This window comes from Rhodnius prolixus, unplaced genomic scaffold (assembly GCF_049639745.1).
Source record: "Rhodnius prolixus isolate KJV_2025 unplaced genomic scaffold, Rpr scaffold_1, whole genome shotgun sequence".
Lineage (NCBI taxonomy): Eukaryota > Metazoa > Arthropoda > Insecta > Hemiptera > Reduviidae > Rhodnius > Rhodnius prolixus.
In genome coordinates, this window is record NW_027411581.1 from 32,256,099 (window position 1) to 32,275,670 (window position 19,572).

Sequence of the window (19,572 nt, forward strand, 5' to 3'; positions counted from 1 at the left end):
GAGAGAGGGAGCACATTTGAACAAAATTTATATTTTCTGTTGCAGAGTGCACAGAATCGTATTATTGAACCTTTTTATTTTGTTTTCTACAACTTTCAAGTCTTCATAACAGATCTATATCAATAAATAGTTGGTACTTTACATACATATCTATATTTTTTTTTAATTAAAAAATTTTGTGTCAAATGTCAATATCTGCCCCACTGATGGGGTACCTTTGAACACAATATTAAATAGAAAGAAATGATATTACTTTACTCTGAATCTACCTTCTTTCAATTATTTCTCTCTCTACTACATTGCTTTCTCTTTTAAACCACTGAAATCTAGTTCAAAAATCAAGAATGACTCAGTTCGGGATGTTTACCCGAAGTGATGTGTTTAGGAAGTTTGAACAAAATATTCGATTTGTTGCGCTTCTTAATGTAGGTTCGAACCACTTTCCCCTTCTCTGCGATTAAACAAAAAAAAAGTCACAAACTTGCAGGTCGGTAGGGCACATTTTAACTGACATGTTGAAATGTGGTGCCCCTCTCCTTCCATAAAAGAAATTATAATATCCAACACTTTTTGCAAGCAAATAGACTTTTGTAAATACGAGGTTAAAAAATACGAATTCCAAATGTTTACATGGACTAACAGTACTTGCACCTTGTTCACTACAATCTTCACAATACACTTCCAAAGCTGCAACAAAAATTTGACTTCCACTTTACAAAATATAACATTCCTCAATTCTGACTTTACAAACAATGAAAACGAAGGGAAACTACGAAATGAAGGAAATCATAATGTTTGGCGAGAAATTAAAACTGTTCAAATGTGCCCCTCTCCCTTTACTTGTATAAATGAAAAAATGAAATCCCAGGCTAGCCGCTACAAAAAAATAAAATATGTCAGGAGCACTGTTAGGAACTTGGCCAGTATGTAGGATGTTTAGGAGAGATAAAAGAGTAACTTTGGTAAAGGATTAGATTGTTAAGGAACCGCCACAAGCGTTGATAAGTCTATTACCCCATTACGGGTGCTTGGCATTGTAATCTCCTACTGCAAAAATCGGTAACTGAAGAATAATGGTGGAAATATGTGTTGGGCATTACGTTTGATTGATAGAAATCAGTGAATTGTGATTGTCTGTTGGAAATTAGAGGCTAGGATGCAATGCCACCTTGAGCAGAAAAGAATAAAAATTATTTTCACTTTGCCTTAGTTTTGATTTTACGCTGAAACAACACATAATGTCTTTAATAAACAAATTAATAATAAAAAATAATTATTTACTTAAATAATTAAACCTTTTATAACCCAAACAATCTTCTATTAAATACAGAAGTTCAGTATGATGGATTTGTTACCCCCAGGAAAATACACATCATTTTACTTTTAAAATTGAAAGTGCACGGTGTAGCAATGAACAAAGTAGATAAATTTTTCAATTTTTTTTAGAAAATAAGCTTTCTTATATCTAGAAGCTGCCAGAACATCAATTTTTAAATGTTCTGCTCTTAAAAGAAAAATGCTCTTGTAATAAAGTTATAATAGAAATTATTAATTATATAAAAGCTATTAAAGGACACATTTAGCCGGGAAATTAATAAAAGCGAGATTGGCCATTGGTATTGGACAAAAACTAGAGGTGATTGAGGTGAGTAGTAAAAGCACACCTGCGGGAAGATCCGGCGAAGGCCCTAAGTTGGCTATCAGATCGCCGCCGATATGTCTCTGTATACGCCTACATAACCACTCCAATTCGGACCCTAATTTTCCCACACATATTTATAATTATGTGGAAAAGACTGTTATTTCAGTTCGTTTGGTGAGACTTGGGGGAATTGAATCAATTCTGCTGAGTTCAGTACTAAGTAGTACAGCTGAGTAGTGAAAATAATCAGGAGATTGCGTTACTAAAAAAAATAATGCTGCTTTTCTTAATTCAAGTATTTCTTAAACATCGCCAACGGTCACAGAATGTTCAAGTAGGGCCTTAGCCTCCAGAAGATACGGTACATGACAGAGCAGTTTTCTATCCAACACTAGCGGACCGCCTGTTCGACACCCCATATCCCGCAACTTGTGGAACCAACAGAAATTCTGCGCGATTATCTAGGTAATGGCCAGTAATAGCCCTTTCGAGTCGAATAATACTGCAAAAATAGTATGTATGAAAAAATTAAACTGTTAGAAGGCGAAAACGGCGCACTAATTTATGATGAAGAACGATTGCATTATTTGGAAACCAGTGCTATAGAAATAGTGAATTTCTAGAAGTTATTTCCAATATTAAATCTAGACTAGAGCAAAGTGGATAGATCAGTAAACGTAAAGAACGATATATTGGTTTATTAGATGGCCAGTAAACTAATTCCCAAACTAATTTTGCATTTCTCATCCTGCGGATGTTGTTTGGATGTTCGATACGCAGGCTAAAGGTTTTTATGACCACAATTTCTACTGAAGAATGTAAATTGAATTGTGGTAATTACTAGTGATTGATATCGGAGATGCATTGTTTTAAAAAAATCATTTTTTAGGTTTTTTGTTTAATCCACAAAACTATCTTACAAGATATTGCAGCTACGATTCTTGGTTGCATGGTCTAGAACTAATTTTTTACCTTAACAAAAACTTACAGTTTTAAAAGTTAAGTATAAGGGTTGATTAAACGCCAAAAGGTACACAAATCAGCAGTTCCCAACATTTTATTAATACTTCATTGATATAATTTAAGTAATTTTACTGCATTAACTTTTCCTTCACATTTTTTAGAATTTATTAGATGTCACAGACCCTTATGCTGGCCATTTTCGTCTACAAAATATTTACTCAAGTAGCACACCATTTAACTTAGATTGACTGTAATATCTATTTATCTATAATAATCAAACTATTAATCACAGGTGAAAAAGAAAACGTTATAAAAAATATAAAAAAAATAAGAGGCTAAAAAATTCATAAACTTTTTTTACATCAATGATTTTATGCATTTATTTTTATTTTTAAATAAAAATCATTGGTTTAAGTTCATTCTTCGATTAAAGTAATTGTTATTTTATGTTGTAGTCAAACGTTTGTAATAATAAGTAATAAATAATCTGGCTTTATCGCAAATAATATAGTTTTCTTCAATTACATTCTCAATCTAGGTGTTCTTCCCACAATGTTATATATATGTAATATAAAATAAAGAAAATAAAGATATGCATATTTTTAGGACAGCTAATTATTCCAGTATTTTACCATAAGTAAAATTAGGGGGACTAAATTAAATTACAATTGAGAAATGAGTAAATATTGTTGAATAATCTACTTGTTATTAAATGTATGTTATTTGTGCTCACGAATATTTCGGTAAGACGAATTTAAGACTGAAATATTGTTTTGAATCCTCCGTGATTGAAATTTAAAAAGTGGCCGACTCTAACTTTGTTTTTTTCTACTTTAACATGCATGTATATGTGACTACTCAGAATAATTCATCACTCATTTTATCATAATTATAATAAAAAAATATTATGAATGAACTGGCCAGCATAAGGGTCTGTGACATCTAATAAATTCTAAAAAATGTGAAGGAAAAGTTAATGCAGTAAAATTACTTAAATTATATCAATGAAGTATTAATAAAATGTTGGGAACTGCTGATTTGTGTACCTTTTGGCGTTTAATCAACCCTTATACTTAACTTTTAAAACTGTAAGTTTTTGTTATGGAGATTTTTGTACCTTTTGGATAGATTTTCCTTTTTGTCTATTTGCAAAGTTACGTCTGCTTTACAGATTTTTTAAAATTTGGAATAAGCTATTCTATCATTATAACCTGATAAGGTGTTAAATCGGAACCGTAACTACCACTGGAGAGATCTTTTTAAAGAATGATTATAGTTGCGGTCCCCAAACCATCCTCAATAACCATTTTTTTGAGAAAGCGTTTTGAATAAAATAGGAAGGTATTTGTACGTAAATAGCAAAATTAAACTGCGATTTCAGTACTTCCTTTTAAGAGGAGCAAGAAAAATAAACTGCGATTACAGTACTTCTCCCTAAAAGGCAAAGATTTTGAATCGAACGACAATTCATTGATGTAAATCGGTTCACTCATTGATAATTTTAACGATTGCAGTACTTCCTCTTAGTAGGTGTAAGAGCATGATGGCACTTCACAGCCACGTAGAGGAGCTTTAACCACTTATTTGAGCTAAATTTTATCAAAATCGGACTAAGCTTTGTAGAAATATTGGTAATAATAGTTTTAGAAAGGGCCTTATTTGGGTGGGGCGAACTCCCCTCCTTATGAGGCATAGCGTCGAGACTTTTAAAGTACAAATCAGTACAAAATTTCGATTCGAATGACACTTCATTCATGAAAATCGGTTCACGTGTCGATAATTTGAAACGATTGCTATACTTCCCCTTAACAAGTGTAAGAGCAGATCGTCGCTTTATTGTTAGGTAGGGGAGCCCTAACCCTATCATCCTACCAAATTTTATCAAAATCGGGCCAAGATTTACAGAGTAATTAGTAATAATAATTTTGGAGGGGGCCTTACATAAAGGGGGCTAACTCCTCTCCCATTCGATGTGCAGGGCCGAGACCCCCAAAAGGCACATCTACATAAAATTCCGAATCGAATGACACCTCATTCATGAAAATCGGTTCACGCGTTTAGGCGCTACGTTGTTTACAAAAAAGGTAACAAGAACAAGAACAACAACAACAACAACAACAACAACAACAAGAAGAAGAACAAGAACAAGAACATTTTTTGAAAAAGCCGTTTTTGCTCATTTTCGGCAACTTTTTTCTCGAAACCTATTAGATCTGGGTGGTTGCAAAAAAATTACAGTTATAAAGGAGGATTTGCCCTATATTATAAAGAAAATTTGGGAATTTTATCTTTTATAGAAAAATAGAAAAAAATTGTCAAAGTTGGGTGTTTTTCAACGTTACGCTTTTTCGTGCAGTTTTTGATGGTCAACCCTTATACAACTGTCCTACCGGACAGTTTTAATTCCATAATAAGCGTACGTAGGAGCATACATTACTGGCCGCACCCGTTAATTACAATATGTCGTACTAATGGTACAAAGTGTGAGATTGTGGTCAATGAGGTGTGAGGTTAATGGACGCGGTAAGTTGAAGAAGTGGCAGTGTGGCAAATTGACCAGACACATGTCCTCCACTTAAAGCACAACTCACATTAATATTAAATTATATAACGGTCCTACACATTTACTACATATTCTTTTTTGTATTCTTTATTATCAGGTAATAACCGCGTATTAGGAAAGTTTTTTCCTTTTTTAAAAACATATTACGGTAAAAGAAAATAATTCATCATTTTCTTTATTGTCTAGTTTTTAAAAAATTCCAAACAATTTTTTTCTACATGAATTATTGACCGAAACGAATGCATCATGGGTAAGGGTGTTCTGATCCAAACAAGATAAGCGGCAATTTTTTTTAAAAAAAACATATTTTTGAGAACAGACGTTGGCAGCAAGGCACGGGCCTGCGTTCTGGGTTACATGATTTTAATGTTAAATAATTTCTTTTCTTTACAATATTAAACTACTATTCACTTTTCCACACTTATTACTTAAGTGCGTGTAAAAAAACATCCGGCTTACCAACTCTTATTACTCCAGTAAGTGGAAAATATACTATTCTTAACACATATCTTTATTGAAAAGGTAATAAAAGTAAGTAATTCAATATCAATTGATATCTAAAAATTTGTTATCTATTAATATTTGTGTTTTTCTAAAAAAAAGTTTTCAACTAGGAACAATCGCACCTCAGGATTACGATATTGCCACTGCCCTTATTATAAGTTACGTAGAGACAAATATTTAACCAGATATTCAGACGCTTCTTTGGACAATATACTTTTGTTTAATAATGTAGCTCAAATTTATGATACCCTATAACTTTGTAATAAAAGCTATGAAGTTGCGTAGTTTGCTATTAAACAAATAACTCTTTATTACTTTGCTTAGAGAACCACTAATTATTATTAATGACAGATTTGTATTTTAATTTGGTTACAATGATTTTTTATTACAATTTTGTAAAATACTTCTTATTTGACACTTACTCGTAGTACTCTCTATTTCTATTTTTCCACTTTTTCTTTATTTACACCCTTCTCTTCCCTCTAATTAGAAGAAATTTTACACAACAATAATGCGACTGAGGTTCAACCATAAACTCACAAATCCGCATCTGCATAAAATTGAGTTATTAGATAGTCCCGAATGTGATTGCAATATCGGGGAGGATGGGGACATCGATCACCTCCTCTTTAAATGCAGCAGATATAACAGGAATAGAGACAAGTTCCTACAGGAATTGGTAACACATGTACGATTTCCCTGTAGCGCTAAAAGTATTTTAGCCATAATGAATCCTGATGCGCTACGAATTATTTACAAATTCATTAGAGGGAATAAAATAAAAATATAGGACGCAGCGAGACTCCATAGTTTCGATTTTAGTTCTTAATTACTCACACAAATACTATCATAACTACACTACTAATTACACCATTCTAAGCTCACATCAAGTAACGAAGTCACATTCAGAGACCATTTGTGTTGTTCTAGGAAGGAATGTCAGTACGCAGCGCTCAAGATATCCTTATCTCATGGAAGCCACGAAGCAGAATGTAGTAGAAGAGTGGCAGTCATGATGAAGAAAGAAGGGAAAGAGGCTGCGCTATTCCTCAAATTGAATATTGAAAAAGATAGGGCTGGTTTTTTCCACCAATATATAGGAAATTAAAAAAGAGAAAAATATTAGATGGGTTAGATTAATGAAAGAGGAACATTTCAATGTATTTACTTGCCTAATGAGTCAGATTAACTGGGATTCGATATTAAGTAAAGTGATGCAAAAGAAGATTTTAAAATATTTTAGTCTACGTTAATTAACTGCTACAATCAGAGCTTTCCGAGAGTTAAGAGCTACCGGAGAAAAAAAAACATTCGAGAACACTGATGAATTAAAGAGACAGCGGGATGTACTACTCGTAGATCTGATGTTTGAATTAGGAAAATCTGTGAACTCTGGCCTGACACTCTAACAGGTACCGAAAATTTAAAAAAAAAAAAAAAATCATACAGGGAAAATCTAAAAAAGGATCTAAAAAAATTAACAATGGGGATTTCTTGAAGAAGTTAGAAAACAAGAACAAAGCGGCAAGGAAGTTGAACAATGTAGATAAGGGGTTTTGCGATAGCTATGTTTCTATTAGTGGAGAAAAGTTTAATACTCACTTTGTGGACCAGCTACAAGTCTCTTCTACAGTGCAGGGTAACGGCTCGCCTAATGTATCACAACATGTCTGGCGCTCACAAGTGCATTATGCGAAGTCGGTGAAAATGCCGTCTAGGATGTGGTGAAGGGAATGAAAGAAAAGAAGGGTGAAGATCACTTTGGCTTTTCTAATTTCATTAGAACTTTTATATATCACCACTCACTAACCTTATAACAGCCCACATACCCGAATTATCTATTCAAACTTAGCATTTAAACTAGCAAAGAAATATAGGCAAAAACAGCATAAATCCATGATGCTGACAAGAACTTTATCAAAATTAATTAGAAACAACCTTCTATATCTTCACTAACACACCGAACAGCACACATGGAAAAACCGATAAGTTGAAACGTACATAGCCAATGAATACATAAAACATCATAAATATTAATATAGCATCAATTATGACAACTTTCCGCTCGTCGTAACACTTCATCACAGCACCATTTTTATTTGCCATACCTACTTCGCTGCAAGATGCAATGTCACTCAGCACTTCTACACAAAGCACATCATATTAGCCTTCAGAAAAAGTTCAAATTACTAAAAGGGTTTGGTGGTACATACACACATTTAATTTGTTTTTATACGTTTCTGTCTCTCTAATGGTTTTTTAGGGATAGAAGAAAGGCAGCAGTGCAGTGGCTATTAAGTTCCAAGACGCAGAACTCACTCTAAGTCGAAATACTCCAGCCACAGCCACCTGGTGGGGTGATTTGTTGACAACATAGGCGCGAACTGTTCTAAAATTTAAATTTTTCTTCAGCAACTGAACCTTGTGAAAGGTGTTGTTGTGTTGTTACCTTAAAATTTAAACCTGCTAAAGTAAGAATTAGAAAAATCATTCTACTTAAAAAGACTAATACTTATGACCAAGTTATACTAATATTGACACTTTTTCAGGTAAATCAAAGAGTAGAAATAGATAATTGAGAATAGTTTGATGAATAGAAAAAAAATAGTTAATAGGTACGTACGTATACATTCTATTACACATCTCTTAACTATGCTGCTCCCTCTGCTAAATATTAATCGCACCTTCAACGTTTTTTAATCATTCTTTCAAAATTAACGCTCACAAACAGCGTCTTTCATAAATTCGCAAATCTTTCATAAAGCTAGCAATATCTCTTTTGTCCTCCAACTTAACAGTCTAATCTATTCACCTTGCAGCCTACTCGTACTTACATCTTTTGATTTACATTGAAGTTCTAGGGAACAATGCTCTTATGAGACACTACTACATCTAAAACCATTTATTCATTTTGATATTTGAAAGAAATAAATAAAAATGCTTCCCGCAGTAAAAATAAATCATCCAAAACCTCGTATGTTAGTGTAGGAGTTTTTCGAAGAAGATAAAAGATTTTTTGTTTAAATCTAATAATTTTGTATTACTATTTCACTCATTCTGTTCGGTTTTTATTCGATAATTAAAGATAATAATAGGCTGGTCTAAATGTTTTATTAGCGTTAATATAGAGACACTGCTGATAAATTGGTATTCCGTGACCTAGGTATGTTGAAGGAGGTTGTAGCAACTATGACAAAAAGTAATCTATAAGTATTGTTGTCTCGCCGAAGGCACCTCCTTCTCTAGCTAATAGTGAATGTTTAATCTCCCATTCAGTAAGGAGCCCTCAACAACTTTGCTTGACAATGAGAAATGTCTGTACAATATTCTCACCTCATTATCACCATACACTTTTGGTAATTTATCAGTTTTCGATTAACTATTAGCGAGCTCATTTTATTTTAATGGAAGTCTGGTAAACAGTATGGAGATTGTAATTGAAGTAGGTACTATAGAAATTGAAAGTGCCTTTTATTATACGAGTATACATTCTAGTATGCGGAGTACTAACTTGTTTAGGGGATAGAAAAATGATTCACTATTATTATTAATAATAACAATGTATTATGTCAACTGAAAACTAATAATATAAACTTCTTATTAGTAATAAATCGATATGCATGCTTAGTAAATAAACTCGCACCTAAAGATATAAAATATAAAGGATATACTTACCTTTTATATTGCCACAAATTGTAGTTAATCTTGTACTCCCTCAGTTTGTCACAATTCTACCTGCATCCGAACTTCTTTCAAGTATTTCCCCAACCTCTTCTCATCATTCACAATTTTCTACAAAATTACATTAATAGAATGTATATTACTTTACCACATAAGTGACACCAATTTATAGCAATTGGTGTCATATACCTGGTGCCTGTGTTATGTAACATCCAGCCAGTGTAGTTGAACAATCGCCAGGATGGAAGAGCAATCCACAAAAAAACAAAAAATATTCAGCAAATTACCCTTTATTTCGGTTGGTCGTTAAGAGAACTCTAAAAAAAGGAAAGAAATGGCAGTTTCATAGACAGTTGTCTCTTTTGGAGAGAATATATTAAAACCTTTTTACAATAACTCTATTTCCACTTAATATTTATTTCACATTTTGGATATATAATTATTGTGCTCAACACTATCACGCACGTATTTCTACTTTCTCCCTATCCACTGAGAGAAGGTTCCCCAATCGTGCAGATTTTTGGTTTTTAGTTTTCACTCTGCCCTCCAAAACGACCTCAAAATCTCGTATGTAACTGACGACATTAAATCTAAATATAGTAAATTCTATGAATCTGTTGCTTTCTGCACAAATCCTCTTGTTCAAAATCTTGCCCCCACAATGATTCCAGATCATTCTCCACGTAGATTGAAACGCTGTTGGTCTCGTGACCAGCTCCAGTAATGTTAGGAACTCCTGCGGGAGAGTTGCTGGTGCGCAGCTTCTCTCTTCAACTGATCCAGTCATGAAGTCTTCTTGTATCATATTCACTGATTACATTTTATTATTTTTGTAGACTGTGTGTAGCAAATAAGTTTAAAAAAATCACCACTGAATCCGTAAAAGTTACAAATGGGTCTGTATACATATGTATCTCCACTGTAAGAAGGCGGAAAATACCAATTTGATATTTAGTTTTGGCGCCACAGTAACCGTTTTGGTCAGAAAGTAATTACCACTTGGCTGAATCAATTATTTGGTTTTTCACAACAAATATGTTTTGAAAACTGGTAAAAACAATTTCTAGGTGGATCCATAACCTAGAGTTATAATCTGGAATACTATAACTTTTATTTGAAATTAAATTTCAAAAAACATGGATTAAGGGGTACTTCTGAAAGAGTGGGGTGGTGATTACACTTTGCCCTAAACTGCCATTTCATTTTCGTGCACTTTTTGATCGGACTACCGGACAGTTTTAATAAGAATCTAACTTGGGATTGAATTTCTAAATTCGAAGATAATTGGCTGACTAGAAGTAAGTCACTTAAACGAGTTGATTATTCCATATTTTGAGATTTCCTTGCAAACAGCTCCCAGATTTTATCTAAACTTTTTACAGTGATTACAAACTAATCTACTATCTTTTTATCTAGAACATTTTTGTCGGAAATTAAATTAGGAGTACTTCTTGAGTTGGGGAACAGGTGGATAGATTCCTTCTAAAATTATAATATAACTCAAACGTTCAGTGGTTGAGAACAGTTCGTGGGTTTAGAGCATTGAAAATAATACTTAATAGTAAAAGAAAGTTGCGAGAGGTTTCATGGCAGATTGTTATACTTTCTCAACTCTGAGAAAGGGGAGTGTCGTGATGGTTCAAATTTTTGAAGTTGTGTTTTCCATTCCTTCAAAAATCCGTTTTTTTTACAGCAGATTTCACGGTCAGAGCCGACAATAAGTTTTCAGGTATAATCGGCCCTCAGCTGGTCACTGGTACAAAAGATAGAAGTAGGTCTACGCGTGACCAACACACGTCGAAGTAAGATGCAGAGGATATGGGTACCCCTGAGCTGCCTAAGTAGTTCCGGGTACCTCCCCGATCAAGTGCTTGCCTAGTATCTATGTAAAGAAGAAGTTTGGTGGACCCCACAATTGTTCAGATAATGTCGAAGTGGATAATGCCGTGCAACTTGTTTATGTTATCTTTAATCATTGAACGGCCCTTGGTTTCTGTAATAATACCCTAATTACAAACTATGTCACACATACAGATGTCCTGCTACAATTTACCAACTCGTTGTGTTTTCGTGGGAACTTTTTATTTATTCATGTATCATATGTTTTGACAAGGCAAAACCTTTAGTAACCCAAGCCCTTTTTTACTTCTCATTCTCTTGTCACAAAACCGGAAATACTTTCGTAAAAATTTAAAGTTTTGGGTATTTCAATGTAATTTCATTTTATGTTCCATTTGCAAATGGAAGTGTAGGTTATGTGGATTAATTAATTTAACATTTGTGTGTGTGTGTGTGTTTGAAAATTTGGTGCTTACAGATGTTGGAGCTCTCTTCGGAGGAAAGAAGTGTTGATAAACCAGGAGGTATGTAACCGGAAGGAGGTGTTATGTGGCGGTGAGATCAGGAAGTGGTGACCTACTGCCTCCACCAACTTCTAATCCTAACCAAACTAACCAAATGCCTTGGCTATTGTGCCAGGAATGCCAATCTAGACACAGAACGCCTTTAATACATGCGCCATTTCATCCCGAAGACAGTGCCCTCTTCTTACTAATCGCACAATGCCAATTGGAAAACAACCAATGTGAAGTGGAGTAAGTTAACGTTACGAATAAACCTAAAATAAAATCTATCCTAAATTCATTATTTATCACCACAATATTACTCTTTCTGTACTTCATACTTAATAATAAGACCATTGCTAAGTTGTACAAGTTGTTTTGAAAATAAAGCAATGAAAAAATGCATTCTTTTCTCCTAATTTCAATACTCATCTTTCCCTCTTTCAACTTAATATTAACACCAATGCTACATCGCTGACATTAATTAAAATCCATCTATTTTCAAAAACCACAATCAAAACAATTGTATGACAAAAGATTCAACTTTTCTTACAATTTTATTCGAATATACCTCCTTTATTTCACATTAATTTACAACAACCATCCTACATTCTACATTTTGGCTATATCTTTTTTCAATAAGAAATACTACTGTAACTGGGCACTAGAATTAGTTGCTATGTTTATGTTCACAGCTGTGTGTTTTTAATTGAAAAAAAAAAAGATTTTATTTATTTTGGTCATTCTGAGTTGGGACTTGCTGGAATACAGACCGGGATTGAGAGTTTGTAGAAAAGCCAAGTTTCCCTCTTACTGACCTGCAACTTTTCCTATCTGCGGCCCCATGCGGCGTATGTATGTTTATTCATGTATTAAATATTTTGTTAAGTAAATCTGTTAAGTAAATTTGTTCAGACTTATTGTTATTATAGCTTTGTTCAAGTAGTTTAGTTGTCCTATCTCTCTCTGAGTGTGTGTAAAGTGCTCTGTATAGAAGTGTACGTAGTTCGTACGAGGTAGCGGCTGGCCTACACTACCATTGCTAAAAAAAATAAATTATCACCTCATTTCGTTGCATTGCTACTGTTTCTGTGTAATTCACTCATATTAAATAATAAGGCCAACGCTCAATTACATATCTTATGTCCATCTATACATAGCCAGTTGGCCAACCACTTTCATTCATAACGGATAATTAAATTAGTTTGATTTACGATTGAAATTAAATTAATTCTGTGATTAAAATTAAAGTTCAATTAAATTCAACCACATATTCGTCCACATGCAACCCTCATCTTTTTCCTCACACATACCCGCCAAAAGCATGATGGCTTTATCCAATCGTAAGTACTCCCTATACATAAACATTAAATACAACAGCAGAAAGGTACCTGTCCTGTTTTAATCCTTTCTTCACAATATAGATGCTCATATCAAAAAAATGTTTTTTTCTTTTTTTTAATAATAATTTAACATTCTCATTCAAATTTTAGGACACTGATGGAAGAAAACATGATCCTGGTAAAACCACCGGTTCACAGTTCATGAGAAACAGTCATAGAGCAACCTTCAATAAAAATAATCCATTCTCTTTTCAGTGAACGAGTACCCTCAAAATTTAAAACATCTAATAAATTCTATCAACATTTCTTCATCAACAAAATTCATGAAAGTCTTTTAAGAAATTTTCATTTTCACTTTGTGGCAAAGAAATGTCCAATCAAATTAAACAAATTACAATAATTCAAAAGAGTGCGAACAAATTTATACATGTAAATGTCCGGTAGAGCGCTCTACGATCCCGACCATGAACGCAAGTGCAGGTTATAAGACTGTAAAGGTTCTTAGAAACTTAGAGACGCTTAGTGATTTGGCTGTTTTACTTTGTGTAATTTTTATTTAGTTGGTTGAACAACTTTTAATTTAATTATTCTTTACAGGTCTGTTTTATTTATATTATACTAGCTGTACCCGTTCACACGTTGCTGTGTTTGAACAAAAAGGCAGTTTTGATACCTCAAACATAATTAATTAATGACCAAATGTATACAATACATCGAAATGAAAATTAACAATAAAATTACCCCTACTTCAAAGTACAGTAGTGTCCTTGCAAAGGTATCATTTCTACATAATGTGAAAAATTCAGTTAATGTTGTTGGCGGTGGTGACATTGCTCTTGCACGTACATTTTCTGATGTAAAATACACACGCTGTCCATTTTCAAGATGTACAGCTAAATGAACAACCGTTGAATGTCGTTCATGAATGGAAAATGATATTCAGGTAATACGCCATACAGCCTCATTGCTACTTATGAAGCGTCCCAGTTGATATTGGGTGACTACATCGTTAGATGCAGTTGTATTTTCTACTCCAAACACTGCCATATCGCTTCCTTTGTTCACATATTTGCAGATATATTTTATAGCTTTCACTGAATTGCAGTACCCAACATTTATGAGTGCGTTATGCGTTTTTAGTAGTAATGGAGAATATGGTACTACCCAACGATTATCAACGTCAATAGTATTGTTGAGTACTTTTAGTTTAATGGATTTTCCACCATCCTCGGTATAATTTATTCTCGTATTAATAATTGCAAAAAACTGTTTTTCATGGTTTTCATGGTTACACTTTCAACAAATATTACTAATTAAATGTTATTTTGATATTTTTGGGATATTTGTTCGGGAGCACCTAGAAACCTAACTCTGATTTAAAAAAAAAAATCCAAAAACCTTCCCGGGGATATACCTAATAATTTCCCAAACTTTCACGGCGATTGGATGTATGGTTTTTGAATCTATCGAGTACAAACAAACAAACAGACACACATTCATTGTTATATATATTAGATTTGCTGGAATTATTTGTAACACTACTATAATAATTTGTAATAATTCTTTACAGAATAATAAATCTGTGTTTACCGACTTTACATATTAAATTACGAGTATTGAATACCAAGGAAGATGGATAATGAACCTAAAATATTTGTATACATTATAAAAAAAGGTGAAAATGAATATGAATTGGCTGGTCAATCTGAAGATAAGAGGTTATGGTACTCTTTACCCGTGGAGTATCAGGATTTGAAGGTACACAAAATATTATCTACTAAATCATCAGTGAAAAGGGCGATTGTAGCAATAAAACCAATTAATGGGTGTTGGAACCCCAACTTCACTTTGCTGCATAATTGAACAGCTACATAATTTTTGTAAATAGGAAGGATATAATTTTTTATATGTATATAGAATTGTTTATTAAAGAAAAATAAAAAAGGAAAAGAGGCAAATAGCCCATTTTAAAAAGTCTTTCTCAAGACTCTGGAATGGCAATGTGGTTCTTTGGACGGTACAGAGATAGCGACGCAGTCGCGACGCCAGGGCGCGGCACGGTCGACTTCGCTATAAAAAGGGCAGAATCGGCCGTGTCTGCATCACTCTAAGAAAATTTTTCAACTGGAAGACATCCACAATAGCTACCTTAGCTGGAAGATTGCTGACTGGACCTTGCTCTCAAAACCTGGATCTCTGTACCGGCCAAAGGACCTCACTGTCCGGACCAGAACAAAAATCGATCACTTAACCCCTGTATTTTGAAGAAAGAAGAAAGAAGGAAGTGCAGCACACGAGTCGCCCAGTTCACCAGCTACGAAGGCAAGCCGAATCACCAGCGCTGCCACAGTGTGAGATACGAGCGAGGACCAGGCCAATTGGTACCGGGGTTTATCGGGGTGCTGGCCACACTGCCGGGGCTCCCAAAGCCGGTTGACTGGTATTAGCGAACGGCCCTTTTCAGGGCCTCTCACATCACTTTTGCTGTGGCCTCGCGCTGGGAGCAAGCCATTCCCGGAGCGGCGCAGTCACTTCAACCAACAGTGTGAACGGCCCTTTTCAGGGCCACCCAACTGTACGGCTACCCCGCTGGGGAGCGCCATAGGCGAGTCAAGCGCCGACGTATTTTTTGGGAACGGTCCTTTTCAGGGCCATCCAGTCACTTGTACCTGCGAGCGGTGAGAAGAAGAGCTTGTATACTGGACTTCATCCCTTGGCCGCTTTAGTATACAACAATGGGTACCGAAAATTGGGAGTTAAACTTGATGAAGAGTTAAAGAAAATATATTTTGATGAAGATAGTAATTTATGCTACACGAACATTCCTTTAGAAGAAATCTCTCGTTACAGACAACTGTCCATCACCGGAGAGTGAGCTGTAAGAAGCTCCAAGGGAAAGAAAATCTAAGGGTCAGCAGCTGAATTCGAACCCGGGACCTCCGCGTGGGAGTCCAGGACGCTAACTGCATAGCTAATCCGCCATGTTATTATTATGCCAACTACGTCCTACACTACACCTCAAGTAATTATTATTTAGTAATAATAATAGTGGAACATAGTTGCTCTACTTGTTTCAATTTTCTTCCAACTAATTAGCTCTTCTTTTGCCCAACCTGTAGCTTTTTACAATAGTTTGCATTCGGTGTGCATTGCCAAGCACAGCCCCTCCACTATTTCTTCCTAACAAATGCCACTTTAAAATAACATCAAATAAATGTAGCATGTTCGCCTTTATTTCCTGCAGTATGCAGGTGTACGTACATAGATAGTACGTAATACCATTATCTTTCCTCTCTGGATTTCATCTCACCCTTCCAACTAAACTTTCGCAGGCACCTTTCATGCCAAACTTTGACCTTACGTTAAGTCAAGTCACCCCATCTTTTCTAATAATGTGCGTCCACTATTATCTACCAATGATCTCTATTAGGCAGGAAATGTAGCAAACTGTAATGGTGGGTCAAACTGAGATTATAAAGTAGATGCAAGAAAAGTCTAGGAAGTGCAATGATGGCTAAATGAATGTCCGTTAGAGTAAGCTGGATGAACATAATTGTAGTGAACAGTTGCCATTCGGGCAATCAATGAGTACAAAATTGCTAATATTATACATACGGACGAAGATAGTTGAATATTAGTATAGCATGATCGAACACATACGCGCAATAAATAAGACAGTAAGTTAGATGTGTATAGTATGTTGTGCTCAGCGCCCTGTAAATGTTGAATATGTATAAATCCACTGCAAATTGAATGAAAAATCTTTTATGTTTCTGGTAATAATTTCTTTATATGTATATTAGTAAGATAGGAAGAGCTGGCTGAAATCAAAATTACCTTCTAATTCCTTCAAACCATTAACAAGGTTTGGTTATATATACATTTAATTTGCGACTTGGTTTTTATACGTTTTTTTCTCTCTAATGGTTTTTTAGGGATAGAAGAAAGGCAGCAGGGCAGTGGATATTAAGTTCCAAGACGCAGAACTCACTCTAAGTCGAAATACTCCAGCCACAGCCACCTGGTGGGGTGACTTCTTGATAACATAGGCGCAAACTGTTCTAAAATTTAAATTTGTCTTCAGCAACTGAACCTTGTGAAAGGATAGCCTTATATTTTACCTTAAAATTTAAACCTGCTAAAATAAGAATTAGAAAAATCATTCTACTTAAAAAGACTAATTCTTATGACCATGTTATACTAATATTGACACTTTTTCAGGTAAATCAAAGAGTAGAAATAGATAAATTAGAATAGTATGATGAATAGAAAAAAAATTGTTAATAGGTAAGTGTACATTCTATTACACATCTCTTAGCTAAGCTGCTCCCTCTGCTACATATTTCTTAACAAAAACTTACAGTTTAAAAAGTTAAATATAAGGGTTGAATAAACGCCAAAAGGTATACAAATCAGCTAGTACCCAACATTTCATTCTTAGTTTCTAGTATCATATTTTTTATTGTATTGTATGTATTATTGTATTGTACTATTAGTTGTATGTATTATTTTATTTATTGAATGTATTAGGTGTCACAGACCCTTATGCTGGCTCTTTTATCACCCATAAATATTTTCCTATTAGCATAATAATAAAAGATGTATCTTATCATCATAATTAGTATTTAAAGGGCACTTCATTTAAACTCTATTCCAAAGTCTGTCTAGCCAAATTAGCCGTACATTTTACTGATCTTCATGATACACCTGAATGGATGCAAGAGAAAGGTTTTACACAGGTAAAATATTTGTTTAATTAACAAAATCCTTAGCAAGATAAATGTTTATCACATTGCTTTTCACTGTAGCATTAGATTTAATTTATTTAGGATATAGTACCATGGAGAAGTCAAAAACAGTTTGACACTGGTGGTTGAAAAGTTTGTTGATTCATGATAGAACGAAGAGGAATATAATGAAAAAACTACCGTCGTTAAACGATGGTCAACCAAACATCATGCTGAGGACATGTTTTATCGAACTAAAAGGAACTACTGAGGTAAATAAAGCTATCGCATTGGCCTGTCAGATGATAGCCTTAGCAGAGGAGGAATCGTTACTGCACTTGTTGTGTCAGTGTGTAGGGTTTGTTTAGCTAAGGATATTACTTCTCGGGGAGGAAAAACCAATGCCAGTGAACTTTACCCAAGAGTCGCTCTCCAGAATTAAGAGTCTGATTAAACAGACGGATCTGGAGGTCGACCTCTTGAGTGGGGGAGCCACAGTATATCCAAAGGGGTTGCAGTGGCTTAGGCCAAGACTAAATTCATCTAAGATAATTAAATAAAAAGATGTATAATAAATAAGTAATTTCAGTTTGTCTGTATAATAAAGTGAGAATGTCAGATGGATTACTGTTTGTCAATATTTTGCACTTTATTATTATTATTATTATTAGTAGTAGTAGTAGTAGTAGTAGTATTATGTTTCTTCTGTTCTTGTTTACTATATCTTTTATGTTATTATCAAGTGTAATGTCTATGACATAGTTATGTTCATTTTTTTGAGTTCTGTAGAAGTGTTTTTTCTTGTACTTTTTTTATAAATTTGTATTGGCCTCCCACTCCTTTGTCATAGAATTGTATTTTCTAGTGCAAAAAAAAAAAATTGTTTGACTAATTAATTATTGCTTGACGAAGTACTGCCGCTCCTAACTCAACCGTCGCAAGGTAAAAAGAACGTTAGAGGATTACAGTAGCGTGGAGAGTCTGGAAATAATAGAATTACTAAGGGTTGAATGCAATTAAAAAATGTGTAGATGGTAAGAATTAAAGATTAACGATGTATACTAATGATAATAGACTGATATCTGTAGAGATTGAACAAGAAAACTGTGTACTCCAGTACTCGGTAACTGGTATAACATCAAATTACTTGAACCGGCTAGAAAGGTCGAATGAAAATGATCTACAAAAATGTGAGGCAGTGTAAAGAAAGATAGGGACAAGCAATGTAATGTATGAACAATAGTGCGAGCTAGTGTGTAATAGAAGTAATTATTCCCAACTACTTACTCGTAAGCCAAGGCAATAACCGATTGCTTTAATAGAAGAGCAATCAAGCTTTTATTTATTCATTTTGATATTTGAAAGAAATAAATAAAAATGCTTCCCGCAGTAAAAATAAATCATCCAAAATCAAAGTATGTTAGTGTAGGAGTCTTTTTCGAAGAAGATAAAAGATTTTTTGTTTAAATCTAATAATTTTGTATTACTATTTCACTCATTATGTTCGGTTTTTATTCGATAATTAAATATACATAATAATAATGCTTGAAAATGAGAAATGTCTGTACAATATTCTCACCTCATTATCACCATACACTTTTGGTAATTTATCAGTTTTCGATTAACTATTAGCGAGCTCATTTTATTTTAATGGAAGTCTGGTAAATAGTATGGAGATTGTTATTGAAGTAGGTACTATAGAAATTGAAAGTGCCTTTTATTATACGAGTATACATTCTAGTATGCAGAGTACTAACTTGTTTAGGGGATAGAAAAATGATTTACTATTTTTTTTTTTTTGCGCATC

At 34.0% G+C, this 19,572-nt stretch overlaps 1 long non-coding RNA gene across 6 annotated transcripts in view; it reads right to left on the reverse strand.

Moving 5' to 3' along the window:
- Nucleotides 1-19,572, reverse strand: part of LOC141458957 (uncharacterized) — a 79,040-nt gene that overhangs the window by 53,257 nt on the left and 6,211 nt on the right. For 4 of the 6 annotated variants that reach the window (XR_012461303.1, XR_012461299.1, XR_012461305.1 and 1 more), the window contains one exon: nucleotides 9,348-9,464. The exons of the other annotated variants lie outside the window; for them this stretch is intronic. This is a non-coding gene — a long non-coding RNA (uncharacterized lncRNA). The remainder of the gene's footprint in view (nucleotides 1-9,347; nucleotides 9,465-19,572) is intronic. 6 annotated transcript variants of the gene reach the window in all.